We start from the raw sequence: 18,856 nt of genomic DNA, 5'->3' as shown, positions 1-18,856 counted from the left end.
GTAGAAAAGTGTTAGTAGATATGATCAACTGAATATCAATATCCAAATACCAATGCCTCCAGGATTATGAAATATTTTCGATTATGAGCCTATTACGGCATAAAAGACTCTAATGCGTGTGTACTTACAATGTCATACATGTTTACCATACGTGATATTAAAAGTAGAAATTGATAGAAAACTAATGAAAATAAAGTAATATGAAAAGACAAGTAATATGAAGATCGGTACATTCAATATTTTAAATATTTATTAGGTATATTAGATATATTTATCGTACGCTTACAAATAAAAAAATGTCATAGCGGAATCTCAGCTCTAAATTTTCTATATGTATCCCAAGTTTCGAAAGATGGACCATATTTTCGACCTATGATAAAAAAAAGGATATCAAGTTTCGATAGAACGTAGAGCACTATCAATTTAATTGAGAATACCGCAATCGGAACCTCTCGTCAGTGGCATACAAGAGAAGCTCGGTGCTATTCGATATTCGAGGAGCAAAACGTCGGATCGGAGTAACGTAAAAGTGCAGGAATAAAGTCGCAGGTCCGTGATTCAATTTATCCACATTGAATGTCGATGTTTCGAAATAACATTTGTGCGAGTACCAAGTAACGTGAAGGGTGACTCACCCTCGATATCGAGAATATTTTACGGCAAAGTACGTCGCAGAGTGTATTGTAAGAGCAATGACAGTTTCGAGCGGAACTCTTTCCGCCGTATATGAATAATTTCGAACAACCTACGGGTCAAGAACAAGATCGTCTATAAATTTCTTGAGAAGAATACATTGTTATCTTTCGTCGTAAAATTTCATTCGCATGTTCGACAAATTCAAAACGTATAAGTTGGTTCTTCCGGTTGATCTAGTCTTTCCTTTCTGCTTCGAATATTTACAATTGTTATAATTAAACAAATTTTCTACATTTTTCTACAAGAATACGTCCAGTTCTTGTATCATTATATAATAACTGTAAAATAAAATTGTGTAATGTTCGAAGGAGTCAAGGTTCCAAGTATGTTCTTGAATTAGAAAGAAATATTCTTCTTCTATTTTTAAAAGCTTTGATCCTAGAATAGTTTAAGTTTAAGAAGAACAAATAAGAAAGGAATTATCGAAAAAGAACCAATTTAATTAAATATTTCAATACCAAATTTTATAATATTTAATAAATTATCGTACTAGTATATGGTAATGAGTATCGTACATAGTAAATATCTTAAAATTAAACACAAATAAAAATATAAATTGCATTTATCATCTACTTTTTATTAATTAATTTCTATGCGAAGAAAGAAGAAGATACTTCCATTTAATATTTATTAACTTTTACATAAACTACAATTTAAACAAATTGAAGCATCTGTTCAATAAAATATTCCAAATTAAAAGAAATGAAATATAGGAAGAAGATATGAACACAACTGATAAAAGGAACGAACGAGGATATGAAACTTTCGAAGTACATAACACGCGGTAAATAAGAAACAATTAGATCTCGATTAATTTGGAAGATCTTAAAAACATTTATACAATTTTATAATCGAAGAGTAAAGCAGGGTAAGTCAAAAGTATCACAAATGGTTTCGCTCTTGCTTTTGCAGACAGTACATTTAACCTTTCAATTACGTCCAGCTTACGTGATAGGAAATCTACAGAACAGAATACGGAAGTTAAAACCTGCTTGAGTACCGGTTTGAATTTCCAATTGGAAGTTCACGCGATAATTCGTTTCGATTGCCTCGGAGAGGACGACGTGCCAACTCAGCTTGAATGGCTACTAATTTTCTGCTGGTCGATTCTTTCTCTCCTTTTTTTTTTTTTTTTTTTACACCCAACCCTATCTCCGGTTCAAAACATGCAAAACCATTCGACCAAAGTATTGGACAAACAGTTTGTATCGTTTTACCTTCTGCCGTTTTAACCGTGCAAAAGTTTCGCGGTAAACGTCATGGAATGTTGAGTCCCAGTTTGCGATCTTTTAATCTTTTCATTCCACTTTAGAGAAACTTTGGGAGACAAAAGACTTACAAATTTTTGAACAGGGAAGATTAAAACCGGGATGATTCAACTTGAGAAGTTAAAAAATTTTTTATATCTTGAAATTGAGAAATATTTAAATGTATATCATTTAATAATATATTTCTATGGCATGTTTTTACACTTATCGTATAGGACAACAGGAAAGCTATTTAACAAGACTTGTAGGTTTTCTTATAATAATTCGAATTATTTTAAGTTAAATTATTTTGATAGAATTTCTTACTTGCTAGTATTTTTATATTATTTTTAATTATATGTATATAATCCTGACCGGATAATTTTAACTTTCATATGAAAAATTTGTAAAAAATTATCCAATATCGTCATGGAATGTAATTTACTTTGTAATTAACTTTTAATCAAGAAAATTTCGGTTATGCACACTCTCAATAGTTAAAGAAATATTAAACCGACAACAAAACTCATTTATTATTACACAATAGCCAACTTTTTTGCCGATAACCAATTGCTAATTTATCCAATGACTATAAAAGACGAGCATTTATCGAACCCATCGATTATGCTGGCCATGCAAATCCATTTCATAATTACCTACGCAAAGTCATTTCAACATACAAACGATAATAATCTCGTTAATAATAAAACACCTCTTAATTATACAATTTTTTTACAGACAGTAAATTATCTGAAAAATATCAATATTAAAATATATAGGTATATCGCAAAATGCCAATACAATGCACTTAGATCTACGGACGAACGGAAGCTAATCGCTACATACAAATTCGGAAAGTAAAAAAAAGGAGGACAAAAATTTGACTCCAGTTGAGTTTCATTCTGCCATATGATTTACTCGTTATGCGTACACATAGCAACACGACAACGCCTAAACTATAATATCATGTGAATAAATCGAGCGAAATGATCCGTTTTGCGGGACGCAGTTGCGCGATGGAGTGGCTAACGATGCAATTTAGTCCGAGATCGATTTACACGGGTCAAGCAGCACCTGGCCATCTGACAGTAGCATTAATGTGGCGGCAGATTGCACGTCTTTCATCATGTCTGCCGGGACGTGCATGTATCAAGAGTGTCTGAAGTTAATATTCCTCCTAGGACGTGGCTAACGACCATCGAGTGTAAATTAATTGCCCGGCTATTAAACGGCAATAACCCGCGTAACTTCTCTTCCATTGCTTTCCCTTCTGACGCTGTAATTTCATTATCGATCTACACATGTGTATCGGTTTTACGATTCGGTAAAAAATATTTGCTTCCACGAAGGGACGTATCTGGCGGCTGCAAGAAATGGAACTGACAATCTTCATTCACCGAGTTGCATGTTAACGGAAACACGGGGAAAATGAATAGTTTGTTACAGCGTAGTAGTTCGATATTTTCATGTAACTGATTAATAGAGTTTCGAATATTATATAATGAACGCTATATTGGAAATTGTAATCTGATAAGAGAATAATAATTGCAAATGATGCAATGACGCATGTATTAGGATGGTTTCTGTAAAATAGAATATCAGTTAAATTACTAATTGTTTAATTAAAATTTCAAGATAAAAGAATAAATATGATTATAAAAATTAGTAGAATATATTTTTCGAAGGTCTATAACACACGATAAATTGATTTTTATAGATTGGCTAATAAAAATAATTACAAATATAAAAATATATCCAAGGAAGAACAAATTTTATAATAATAATGAAAATAGTAATTTTAAATTGTAAATTAGTGATCATAAAATGCTTAAATATCATTTAAATACTTTTTAAATCATATTTATACAGCGAATAATATTAATCAGTATATACATACAAATATATGCCATTAGAATTATAGTAGAATTTTTGTCATAAATATTCTTAGACGATTTTTCAACAAGAATTACAAGACTACAGAATTCTATGCAATTTTATTTAATTTAAGTATTGCATAATTGGTTCCTTTAAGTCTGTCTGCATAAAATATCACATTCTTTTCAATACGCTCCTTCTGAGATTACTTTCTTATGTATGTTAATTAAGCATACATAAGACATCGGTCTCACTGCATGAGACAGCTCTTGAAAACGATTCCACTTCTTCAATTAAGATGGAAACACAGCGAAAAAGAAACGCGTTCTTTTATCTTTCTTCCTTTGTACTTTTAATTTTAAATTTCAAAGCAATGTAAGACTTTAATCGTTGTGAAAGGTATATGTTAAAAGTATTTATACGTTTGAGAGGTGTGCTACACACGAAGAAAACTAAGTCACGTGTCTGTGACAACGGGAAGGAGTTGGAAGTCGTTAACTTATAAGAAAAAGAACCTCAAGGTAAAAAAAAATGATTAAAATGAATTGTAATGATAATAATTGTAGAAAACTTTCATATTACGTACATTTTCAACGATTCATAATGTAATGTTCTATGTTTGCATAATATTTAAGTAGAACATGATTCTAGTAGCAAGACTCTGGTTTTATCTTTCATCAGTTCCTCATTTTACCAACTTAATTTGTTTCTTGATGGAAAATTGAAATAACAGACAGATGAGGGTGAAGAAAGAATCTAGATAACAGAATGCACAACTGGAAGAAGGAAGGACGAAATTGTAACAGTTATGTGAATAATAGAAGCATTTTTAATACGGAAATTAATTAGATGCCAACTGTGATCTAATACTACCGAATATAAAGCTATATTTTACTCAAAAAAAGCTATTTTTATACAACAATTGATCTATCATATCCAATAAGCATTTTTTATTCCTCTTAATGGAGAGTGTAAGTCAAAAATGTTTAACCCCCTATATATCACACATTCCCTTTATAGATGATATTCAAATTACGTTCCACCAACAATTTATTCTAAAACCACTAATTGCTTCTCCACTTTATTAATCAGATCCATGGTTAATTATTCATCAAACGTCTGTTACACCGTCGTGCAACATGATTTCTCGTCAGCGCATCACTACACCTTGTGCCGGCTGACGCAACCGGCGCTTTGTCACTTTGTGAATATCGATTATTAATTGTCTAAGGCATGATTACCCGAACACAGCATACTAATTTGTTTTTGGTAAATGATTATAAATAGGACATTACACCCTTCCCTAGTTCACATATCATTTTCGATACTGCAGTATACTATATACCTCTCTTATCATACAAGTTTTTGATGCCATCGTCGATGTTCATCACTACGTATCGAAATCCCTGTCACCCGCCCTTGAACAAACGAGATCTCCAACTTTCTCCGTGGGAAAGCAGTTATGTACACTAGCGTATCTTCGCTACGACTATCTCATTATGTCTGCAAATGCGGTATTCGGAGCGAAGGTAAACGCGCTTCGAGCACTACATAAAGATGCGGAGAGTAAAAGCAGATACAATTTCATTTATTATAATGCGAATGTCGGTCTCGTCTCAGCAAGCGACCTTAATAATTTATAACCTCGTCCATATTTATAATATATAGCCCGTACATATTTGCGTAATCTTACTTGTCTTTCAAAATATTTCGCTTTAACATGATTTTCAATTACTTTTATTCGATTACCTTTTGACAGAAATATGTTGAGAGTGGTAAAATGCTTGACATAAGTTTTTGATGTTTTTGTCATTTCAGAAGGATAAGAATTTTTTTACAAAGGATAATCTAGTTGTAGGATAGTAATATAATAATAAAAATGTGATCTTGATTTAGCATTTTTTACAAACAGAATAAAGTTAGATTACAAACTAAAATTCAAAAGGAAATAAAACTGAAGATTTGTTGTCGCCATTCTATTTTGAGTTATGAACCGCTCATTCAACGCCATCGATGCCTGACTAATGCCAGTATACACTACTAGCGCTGGTGTTTCATTCTGCTTGAAACTCCTATCTGGTTCGTTTAAAATTCCATAAAGTGTCCCCAAACGATTCTTCGGCGACGTGCTGAAAAAACAATGAAGGTTAACAATGTTCCAGGAGGTTTCATCGTTCCTATTGAACTTTCTTATCGGGCGGCGCGTAATATCCTTCCACAAATTTGCTCGTGAATCCTGGAGATTTCCAGCGGCTGTGTAAATTGCCTTTGAAAATTCAACGACGACAATCTGCGAGCACGGAGCCGAGAGTGTTGGCTTCTTTCAAACGAAAAATCAAACGATCGACAGTTATGCTTAATTGCGAACACGTATTACTTCGTTTATATCTGTGTAGGAGGTTGACCTACCATTCTATACAGAAAATAGAGCAAACGACAATAGAATTTAGTAATTTAATTTCCCAAATGAAATACTAATTAAGAACAGAACAATTCGTGCGGCAACACGTAAAAATGAATGCCACGTGTGCAACTCTGAAATAATTTAATTCACTTACTAGAAAATCGTGAACTCCAGCAATAAGTAGCTGCACAATATGCTGCTATAAAGCAGTATATTACCACATAGTGGTAACGTAGAAACTTTCCCGGTAATATTATCAAACTATATTCCGTTATTGTATAGGAAAGTTGCATTACGCTATTTATTCTCAGTTAATTGTTTTAATACAGGTAAGCTTTTTCTCTATATTTTTGAACATACCTTTTAAATGAAGGATAGACGAATAAATTATGTATGCATGCTAAAAGTATAATTGAGAATTATTAATTGTTCAACCTTTTGTTACGACAAAATGTAAACTGTAAATTCAATTTCCTCTTTCTAAATAAAGTAAAGAAAAATTCAACAACAAGGAAACCCTCATTATTTTTTTAATAGACATTCTTAAAACTTCACATGGTATAACATTTTTAAATCAAATTTTCCACAGTAGTATCGAATAATCTGTTTTTGGAAGTCTTTACTAATATATCTAAAACTAACAAACTTTTCATAATGAAGAAAAATATGTGTTCCATTGTATTAATGATAGAAATACGGGTAAAAATTGGAGAATTGAATGGTTTTCTCTATGCAACATACACGTGAAGCGAACCACGCACACGAAGTTCGCTGAAAAGCCGAAAATATTTTTACATTGCTGTAGTTATTCAAGCTGGAATATGGCGAATCGTGAGTTTCCGTTTGTAGAATAACATAGGGTTTGCAAGCATATGCATGCTGTTGGCGCTGCGTGCGCTCGACAAATTAAAGATACCAAACCGCGAATTGCATCCTCCATTTTGTTGACAACGTTCTATCAGAGAAACCCTATGATACAACGCGCAGTTTGCTATTCATATGTTACGCAGAACGTCCAATAAATTCTGACTACGACTACTAGTGATGGGATCAAACATATCGCAAGCAACATGGGAAATTGATGTGGCACGTTCGAAATCCGACGAACGTGTTAAATTGCAGTCCGGTATATTTTGATATAAACGTTTTAAAGAAGAATGAATCAAGTATAAATTTTATTTATTAGTTGTGTGTAAATGTTCATGCGTTTGTGAGAAATTCAAAAATTCAAAAATGCGTGCATACATGCAAAACATTGAAAATATGATATTTAGTAACTCCGTTTACAAAAATATACATTTGCGCAAATATCCGTAGCCTGGTTACAAAAGTACTTGTGGAGATGCTGTTGTGATAGAAATCCAAAAAATATTTCGACTAGGATCCTTTATGATTAACTTTAAAATTTTTTAACATAATTCAATAATAAATTTTAACGTATTATTTCGGAAAATTTCTAAATATTATGTTACTTGGTACTCTTAATAGAACAGAAACAATATTAAAATTTCATGAAAAAATGTGTATGACTTATAATTTCGATACTATATGTGACTACATATGACTAATGTATATTTATATGTGAATAGTTTTCATTATCATTGCTATGTATTAAAACAATCTTGTAATGTATTTTCATTCCATAAAGCTTATATTTCCTCAAAAGATAACGCCATGTTCGAGTTCCATATTCCAACATACAGGATGTAAACACAAAATTAAAACACCATGACGAAAAGTTATTAAAGTGACATGGTATACTCGTCTTGAATCATTACAGAAAGTAACGAATTTCACATAGTCCAAAGACCAAAATGAAAAGAAGAACTGTATACATGTCGTGGATTTTGGCCGCTTTTGCTATTTGCAGTTGGAAGATTCTTTTGTTCTCGTCTGCTTGCATAGCTCGAATTGATGTTGGTTATAATAGTTTACTATGCTTACTGTTTTGGGTAATTTTAGTAAAGAAAACTAAACCATTAAAATTTTAACTGATGTATTATTTATTTGTCCAAGCAGATAAATGCAAGAAATAATCTGTGCAAAGTTACGTGAAAAGGATATTTCATCTTAGAATTAAACATTATTAAACTTATCCTATCCTCAGTGGTTAATTTCTACCAGAATTATTCAGGAGTACATAAAAAGTAACTAATTAGAATTCTTCCTAAAGTAAAATTTTTGACAAAAAATGTTGTATAAATCATCTTTTATTTAACGCAATTTGTCTGCAATTAACTAAATCCAATATTTGTATAAATAGATACCTGAAACTGATTATTCTTAATCTTTTTACTTTTTTTTACTTGCCGTATTTTTCAAGAGGCATCTACATATATTTAAATAGTTACTATTCACTGCACTCTTTTTCTATGTAGTTTTTCAAATTTGCAACATAAAACGCCTGAATCGAACAATTTTGAATCGTTTTATCGAACGCGAATGACACATGAAGAGCTCTGTGGATTGACAGATAGTTGTTCCATAAAGAACAGGCCAAAATTGCCAGGCTTGTGGAAGTACATGCTATAAATGTAGAATAGCAAAAAAAAACGCACATTTGAATTCATGTCTCTTTTGACGATTATTCACCGCTTTTACATACAAATATGACATGATTCAACATCCAGGTCAATAGCATAGAAGCACCGTAAAAGCTCTAATGTATATAATCAGACAAAAATAGAGTTTCATATGAAAAGTTATGAGATATAAATTACTGTTATTTATTTGGCTGAAACCTGTTACTTTCAATTTAAATATTGTGACTCGAAAATAATCCTCTGTTAACTTTAACCGCATAATACTATAACTTTATTATTACTGTTATTATTATATTATAACTTTATTATTTTTCAAGGCATTAATTCTATCTTAATTTATATTCAATATTTATATTGAAAAATTGAAAAAAAATTCAATGCTTACTACAAGGTAAAGAAATATAAAAGTTAGTGTTTGTTGTGTTTATTAATATTTTAGAGAATATAGAGGCTGCATCGAAAGAATTTAACATTAAAATCGACAATAACAGTAAAAGTTTAGTGAAATGCTGTTTCCTCCTATTTAGCGTGTATATGAGCTTATAAATATGGTATAACAGCATTTAAACAGCAAATAAAAATATCAGTAACAATTGGTTGGGGTCTTGACGTATTTTGCATCGATGACAGTGTGCGATCGAATGCGAAAAAATCAAATGTCATATTCATGAAAGCGTATTCCTGTGAAACAGTCTTTATTGATATGACGTTTTCAATGCTTTGAACAAGCTGTTCACTGATTCAATAGTTCGCTTTTGTAATTTTCATCGATTATACGGAATGGTCCACTTGCCTTTATTGTCCGAGAAATGTTTATGTTAAAATCTCCACTTACGTGAAAAATTCAAAATATATTTTTTCCGTTCGTTTAAAAGTTTCGCCGATTCATATTTCATAAACAAAATTTTTAATTAACTTAACTTCTAAAAGGTAAATCAGTATAAGATCCAAATCAATCAATTAATGTACAATACTATACATACATATATATGAGAAAAATACTACATATAATAATATCAATACTAATACTAATATCAATTTATGAAGATACATTGCCTTTAAATGCTCTTTTCGCTACAAATTTTCGAAAGCCAAAAACCATTTGATTTTCGCAAATCTCCCAAAAATTGTTATACTGTTAGAAATCATTTCTTGGTTTATAAATCCATATCATTTCAAAAAATAATCCTACATGCCAACATAGATCTACATATAAGATAAAAATTCTTCAAAAATTCTCGGTTTCATCTAACACCCTCGACTTGGACCGTCTGCGCCTTTCATGAAAGACTAGAAAAAGAGCTTATGGTAGCAGAAAATTTAGAATGATGCCGTCTCCTAAACGGGTGGAAGTCGTCGTGGTGAATTGGCTGCACGCGCGACGGCAGTGTGCCACGGATCTTACGAGGTTATCCGGATAATTCGCATCAGAGCTTTAACGAGGGTCCGTAAAAACGTACCGGAGGTCACGTCAATTCTCTTCACCAAGTATGCAGGGGGAGGGAAATGGCGACAGCGTCTAACGGCCGCGCACCCCCTGTCCTCCTGACGCGCGCCTTTCTATCTCTAGTCCCGGCTACCCACCAGGCAAACAGAAATTAATTAGAAGTAGTGGAACGTTTGCTCTCCTTACGACAGTTCACCGGTGACTCTGAAACAAGATTACCGGATTTGTTGTTTTTGTTCGGCCGCGCAACGTAATTCGTTTGCAGCACTCGAATCGTCGTCGACGTCGTCGTCGACTACGACGCCCGGCGTCTTCTGCGTCGACTTCCCCAACGACGACGCCCGGATGTCGACGGCAATCGTGTCCCTTCCTCTTCGATCCCCCCATTCCACTCTCCTCTTTCTTTCTTTCTTTCTTTCTTTCCTTCTCCCAGTCTATCTCTTTCTTTTTTGTTTCTCTTTCTCTGCCGACCTTATTTTCGCTTCTCTTCCAGCATCATCCGCGCTCGAAAAGGTATTTTTGTTTCGTCGTTGACAGTTCAAGAAGAGAACAGAGACGAAGGGTCCCACAATTTGGCAGAAGAAGCATCGGAGAAACAGCGCAACTTAAGTTTCTGATTTTCCACGGAAGTTGCCACCAATTAATTGGTTTACTTCCAACGAATACCACGCGACCAACGAACTTCTCTTCCGGCCTGTTTTGCCAGCGATTTACTCACTGGAAATTGTCATGTTCTCTCTCCCCGTCGTTTCCGAATTTCTTTTTGAAATTTTGAAACGTCGTACTAAATTGTTCAATTTTTTAAAAGAAACGTTCTCAGCTCCTTAAACAATAATTTATCATCTATTAATATTAGTGGATTGACATGTTACTGGTTATAAATTATAGACTCCACTTTCATAACATTACGAAGTCATTCGTATCTTTAATTTCGCTAGAAAAGTTTCTACATGAAATATATCGAATATGGCAAACATCACACGTAAAACCGAATTTTACATCGAAATTTTAAATTAGACAATTACTATCCTTGAATGTCTGATTTGCATAGAGCAAAAAGAAGCGTTAAGTTATTAATGTTATTAATCTGAAGACAGCGTTAAGAGACGCGTACTTATCATTTAGTCTGTAAAAGAAATTGTTCATAGGCGAATTGCTGGTTGGTAAAATTGATTTTTTTTAGAAGTCATACACTTTTTTAAATGGACCCAATGCCACTCTGAGTTTACCGAGCGGAACGTTAAGAACACTACGCTTGAATTAAGTTTATGAGGCGTTACATATCCTATTTTTTAGATTACGAACTTCTGTTCACCATTACTTTCATACTTTTTGCTTCCCTTTTTATTGTAAAAGAATATTAGGCATTTTAATTAGAATTCGAAGGATTTATGGATCTTTGTCAATATTTTTTCATTATCAAATCTAACCGACATGAATAATCCAATTTTGAAATAGTATTTCCTGCAATTTCCAATTTCTTTACTTGTAGAGTTTGTAATTTTTCAAAATATCTTGACAATAGAATGTTAATTTATCTTAGAAATTACAGTCGGCGATTCAATTTAATCTTAACAATAGAAACATTTCAACACCCACTATATTTGAATGGCGAAGTAAAAATAGAAAGTGGTATCGAACAATTGAGAATTCAGAGAAAAAATTGTACAAGTTAGAAAATCTTCTATTTGAAGAAACAATAAGTATATCTAAATTTTAAAAACCAATCATCTAAAAAAAATCAGTATGTTACCAAACATTAAGGAGAACGTATTACTGTAAGTATTTATAAATTCTAAATAAATAAAGACGTATCATTTTCTGTACTCACCTCGTTTTTTTTAAAAAAGATACACTGGCATCATTCTTCAATCTTCTTTAATTCATTCATTCAATCGTTCATTATAGCAAGCTATAAATGTAAATATGTTTTACTTAATTGGTATTTTAAATACATTGGTAAGTTTGTCATTTTTTAAAGAATCGTTTTCAATAAATATGCCTGTACTATAACAATAAATTCTATAAAACTATTGTCTGTACCTAACATTTCCTGAATCGCTAAACTTTATTTAAGAAATTTATTTGATATCAATGGAATAATTACAATCATCAAAGGAAATGCTGACTAAAATAAATTTAAAATGCATTGTTCTTAGCTAATATTCAATTTTTTAATTTACCTTGTCATCGAAATATTTTTCATATGTCGAAAAATATTTTAATATCTCATTCGTCTACGAACGTCTCCCCCCATCAGACATTTATTATATGGAAAACGAAATTTTATTCTGTACCATTTTATGGCGATGTTACACACAAAGCGCATCACTCTCATTCTATCTCCTTTCTTTTATACGACCATCATAATCGCCCTAAACTTTGAAATATTCCATCTCGAGAACTAACCATCCAACAAGAAAAACTCGACTGAAAACTCTGCCGCGACAAAAAAAATAAATCTCAAGCCGTGCTATTCAAAAATATCTCCTTCCAAACTCTCGTGGAGCGCGTGATACGTACTTTTTACGCACTCCCATACTCCAGCAAGAAAAGATTCAAGCGATTGAAAGTGTCGCGTCGCGGGGTTGTCCTTCCACGAAAAATGGACCGATTATACAAACACGCGATGGAAAGTTAGGCCAGCTTCCCACTCGATGCATTACGATATTTCTGTTTACCTCTTCGCCTTGCCATTTTTATTTTTCCAAACACGATACGTATCCACTTCGAGTAGATTTATTCGGAATATTGTAAAGGAGACGGTGGTGAGGGGAAACACAAATGAAGAAAATCAATAGCGTTCGGTAAACTAACATCTCAGGTATAAGGGAGAGCTGCGCCATCGAAAAATATTGATACTTTAACTAAGGAGGAAAGTTTAGTCGGTCTACCGACGGAGGGAGGAAATGCTGGCTTGCGAAGGGGGTTGCAAGGGTGGATGAAGGCAACTCGGCATCTGCGGCGGCTGGTATTGACGGGTCTCCAATTCTATCAGACTTCGGGAAAATATATATGTATTGGATGGCACATTATCGCATATTAGTCATAAAACTTTTTTCGCCAACTTGAAAGAGAACCGGAGTAAATTTCGACCGTGTGTCAGATATCCAGATAGATTATCGACGTTTAAACAACGTTAATCATGCTATTGTAAAGCTTGAAATGGACCAGGTTGTGACTGAGGCGGAATAAAGGTAACTTTTTATATTAAAGGACTTGCTGAATTACGAGGCAATTTTAATATTTCAATTTTATTTATTGGAAGAAAAAAGAAGTATAGGTTTTAGATTTAGAAGTGCAAAAGTTTATTACTGCGACTATTAATTGACAATGAATTAATAACACGTTTACAAATGTGGTTTCATTTGGAATAATTCTGAGTTGGGTTTCGTTAGTTTATTTAAATTAGTAGAAAGTGGAGTTGCTTCTTTCTTGCAGCGGCTCCTTCAATTGCTATCCAATAGTTGAGTAAAGGTTAGCACTGGTGAAACAAATTTCATTTAGAAAATAGATCAGATAATAATAAAATAAGATAAATAAGTTTTCGAGAAGAAATTTCGGTACACCATATTGGCCATATTTTATTATTTTTAGCCAAATAATATGTAGCAGGACTTCGGAAAATAAGAAAGTGAGAGAGAGGAAGAACGAAACTATACACTTGAAAAATGAAAAACAGAATCTTACGATAAATATCCGCTTTAAAAATAAACTTAACGTAATGTTGGACCTAATCCAGTCTTAGCCCGAGATGCAGCCCTTTAGTCTGAGGTACTCTTGATCCAGATCTAACCTCGATGTAAATTACTTCACCAAGCCGAATCTGCATTTTACCATGTCATTTATATAGCCTAGATATACTCTAGGTAACATTTACTCAATCTCAGTCTTTCATATTTCACTAAATACTTTGACTTTAATCGATCTATTTAACTAATTTTATATTTACATGGTAAATTCCACTAAGATAAGAACTGAAAAAAAATATTTAGAGAATGTGCAATGTATTATTATTGCAATAGATTTACCAAAGCAACAAAATTGCACGAAAATAGTTTTAGATACGAATTATATATTAGACGTTCGGCTTCAGTCACAAAATAAGTAATTTATACAATTGAATAACTATCAGTATTACTAAGATAAATGTAATATTGTTCTAATGTTTCACTAGTTGTAAGTAAATTAATTCCAAGCGTAGAACACAAAATTAGTAGAATTAAATTATATTTAACAAGAAAGGAAACAATAAAAAATAATTCTTATAGTTAGTATCCCTAAAGCATTATAAATTGTGTGCAAAAGGTACAAGTCAACCGTGTTAATAAAACATTAAACAAGGGACCAGTTCACATTAAAATCGTACATGACCATGAGTGTCGTAGACTTGAGGGTTGCCATTCATACATCAGTGTCCATGTGTATCGTAACTATCTGTACAAAGGAAAATAGAGCCGTCACCTGACAGACGGAAGAAATTACATGTCAGTCGAAGTGGTTTACATGGTCAGGTGTCCGTAAGAGATGAACGATTGACAGATATCGACAGTTGGTGTTAACCGGTCGATGCTAGATACAACACCAATGACTGACGTTCATCGCTTATCCTACTAACATGTTGTTCACATCGTTGATGAGCTCAGTGACTATACAAGGTGTCACACTTTGTAACAACGCAATATGCCCGGAATTACTATGACAACACACTGCCGGTACAGGTATTGGCTAATAAATTTATGTATTTCGCAGCATGGGATTAGCATATCCATAGTCATGTGACACTTGTGTGTCTTTCAATTTATGTCAAAATGAAATTGCTTATAAATATTGGTCTTCTCTCTACATCTATCACTGTAAATTTGTAGTAAAAATATGCGCCCCGAATTGGGAGGAAATACAGTGGAAAAGATATTTGAACATCATTACTAATTAATTAGATCCAGATATATTACAACTCGTATCATTCGGTAGTATTTTTATATGGCTACAAAATTTGATTTCCATGAAAATGGAATGTAGAGTCAGATAAGAAAAAATACCTTATTGAAAAATAAGGGTACGTGCAAATATTTCTTGTAGCTTTCATACATTTACAGAAAGTTCTTATTCTCCCAATGTTTATTAACTCCAATTTAATATTGAATTTTAAGAACATGCAAGGAGAAGAATTACATGGTATAAACAACAGAACGTTTTGCAGAGAAATATAACAGAGATTGCAGAATGCAATTTTCATGAGTGGAAGTTTCATGAGTGACGCTTTCTTAAATTGCAGGATTGCTTACATGTTTCACAAAGAATCACAAAGATGTCGACACACGAAGAGATTAAGTTAGACGCGCATCTAATAAAGCTATGCAAAGCCCGTAAATCTGCTGACTATGTTCTCCCAAAGAAGATTAGGATAAATTACGCATCGTTTTAGAGTCAATTTAAAATTTCCCTACATGAATTTATTCTCGCAAAGAGTTTTGCAAACTCTATTAAAAATATTTTACTTCAACAATAGCGTCGTTTTATTTTTTCACCGGCGGAAAAATACTGTCGAAATTTAAAACACTGTTCAAAATATGCATGTATTCGTTATCCATACAAATATGATACTCTACTCTAGTTACGTGCTTTTGGCCAATACAAATATTTCAGATATTTGTGCAGCTGAAATAAACCTTGAAGTTTCAAATACTTAATAGGAAACGAATACACTGGCTCTTTAACCAGAGACCTTTAAATCGTAAAACTCGTAAAACTCGTAAAACTCGAAGTAGACCATATATCATACAACATGTTCCTATTAATACAGTAGCTGGTTCGATATATCGACACTACGACTGCATAGGTCGTAGATCACCAAGTCTGTGTTTCCTTTCTACGTAGAACATTAAATTTCTCTATTCGTTAGTACAGTAGACGACCGAACGTGTTCGCCGATAGTTCCGGCATTTCTCCGCGTTTCCGTCCAAGTTCGATTTTCAAATGGCTACAAACCGTAGGAAGAGGAGAGCGGTATCACTCTGGCTATTATCCGCAGCCTCGAAAACTGTATACCATGAAAGTGTACGGACCACTCGAAGCGATACGCCATGAATCACTAAGCGTGACCGTGCGGCGCGCGGGTTGGACAACGGATTTCATTTATAAAGCAAATAAATCTTTAAGGCGAGAAACCACACGGGTCAGCAGCCGTGCAGGCAGCCAGCAGGGGACGGAAAGAGACAAGGAAGAAACGAGAGAATGGGACGATGGAACCAGAGGGGAAGATTTGCGAGTGAGGCACGAGAGTATCTAAAGACTAATATTCACGACGACGCATCAAATTGGCAAATTGTCTTAGATACGAGCTGCATACGACGTCGTGTGCCAGGCATTTTTCCAAGAAATGACAAATCACGGCATACCAGCGTGTCCATCTTTAAAACAATATCTCAGCGGTTAAATGAAATCCCGCGCGAAGAGATATTTATGTGGGCCCGTTCGTTGCCAGCTGCGCGGTCGAATTAACTGGTCGCTTTGCGATTTTTTTACTGGCTACCTGCTGGAACAGTTGGCTATTTCAGTCATGAGTAGAAAAATGTATGGAGGAGTGATAGTGATAAGTGTTGATATTTTATTCACAAAATATCGTTAGAAACGATCAGTTTATATAATATATTTAATAATATAAGTTTATATTATATCATATAACTATATAGGTATTTATGTATGGGTATGTCTGAAAGAATCCATATACGTTTCCATAAATCAATTTTGTACTTGGACTGTAGTTTGTTGATTACGTGTAGTATATAGCTATCTGAAACGTAATCAGTCGTTCATGTGCATAGTGTATACTAATTCGGTAATCGAAACATAAACTTGTTAATCGATTAATTGAAAAACGGGCGATCAATTTAATTAACGAGCGATTATATATATTAATTAAAACTTGTACATATTGATTAAGATAGCGTAAAGCACTTAAAATTAACAATCAGTTTATACATAAAATACTGCGAGTCTTTTCGAAATTTCTTTCATATAATAAATGAGCATTTTTCTTAATGGAAAAACTGTTGTTTCTCGTAAATGTCATAATACTCCACTCTAACATTCATTACCATTTAATTTTTCGAATAATCTAACGTAAAAATCCTACTATTCTAATTCATAGATTCGATACATTAAAACTCAATTACATTTAATAATCTCGCTACAACATATGCGACCCTCTCGACTTTTTACCACTGTGCTATTTAGAGCGAACAAATGTTCCATGCTCCATTTCGCGTGTCTGTAGAAATCGGGTAACGACATCGATGTACGAAAACTTTTGATCGGCAATGTACTTCACCTTTGCTCAGCTATCGAAGTCTGCACCGCTAAAGCAAAAGATCGATGACATGATTCTTCCTCGCATGGGCGGTCAAGGAAGAGGTAGAAGGATACCCTTTTTAATCGCGAAGTAAAATTGTTATGATCCTTCATTGTTGCCAAGTGGACGGCGTCCAAACGTTTCGATGTCACTATGGTTCATCCAATCAGGCGTAGCCACGTGAAAATAGCTGTTTCAGCACGGTACACCGATTGCCTCTACGTGAGCTCGAGCATCAACGTAGTACACACACGCTCGCTGGCTGATTCGCTTCTTGAGCTTGTAATATACCTCGTTCCACTCGAACATTAGGTCTGTCCTCTGCACTGCCGACTTTCCTTCTTCCTCTATCTCTTCATCCACCAATCTTTCCTCTTTTGAATCGTCACGTAATTTCTCTTTCTTTGGAAGTTCACGTAAATCAACGATGGTTCGAGCAACGATGCTATCTCCTTCCTTCAAAGTTCGGCGATTTTCAATTTTCGCCCGGTGTATTTATCCGTTTAACCATTAGAGAAAGGGCACAGGGTTGGGCAAGAGGCTAGAATCAATGAAGCAGGCAACTCGCGCCATCAAACGTCTCCTACTTCCCTTCTTTTTCATCTTCAAACTTTCTCTCTTTTCCTCTCCGTGCTTATTCCGTGCTATTCCCTAGACTTTCGTTAGATACGACTGTACATTACGGTCCCATTCAATGGCTCCGTCGCGAGAGCGAGTCGCGGTAGCGGATGTACACAGTAATGGTTTTTACAGCTATTAACGTTTGACTAACGAAGGAAAACTCGCGGCCGGATAGTCGATTGCGTTGTAACGAGAAAGTCGTTGGGAGAGTTTCGATAGGGGCTTGGTACCAGTACACAAGGCGTAGGGTCTGGCCGGAATAATTGAGTTTTCCATTTTCTAACGACCGGCATCTTTCACGTCTGCTGACTAAGAGCCGAATTAATTGAGTAGATAGAAAGGCAAGGAGCATTCCCACAACAAGGGGCGTAGAAGATGAGTTGCCCTCTCGCGTGATTTCGCTGCTTCTTTCTTTCTTCTAACCGAAAACTTACCTCGCTCGTTGATATTCCAGTCTTCCTCCTCCTCCTCTTATATCGTTACTATTTGTGTGTTTCGCCACGATCAAGTCTGGCAAAATTGAATTACAAGCGACTACGATTCTCCAGACTAATGGACTTCCTGTGTGGGAACACTGGGATATCGTTCGAAGCAGAAGAAAAAATGAAAAAGATTGAGTAAAAAAGGGAAAAGGAAAGAGCAGAGAATGTTATCGGCCTCAATGAACGA

The sequence above is a fragment of the Bombus huntii genome, chromosome 5 (assembly GCF_024542735.1).
Source record: "Bombus huntii isolate Logan2020A chromosome 5, iyBomHunt1.1, whole genome shotgun sequence".
NCBI classification, from domain to species: domain Eukaryota; kingdom Metazoa; phylum Arthropoda; class Insecta; order Hymenoptera; family Apidae; genus Bombus; species Bombus huntii.
This window is presented reverse-complemented; position numbering follows the sequence as displayed.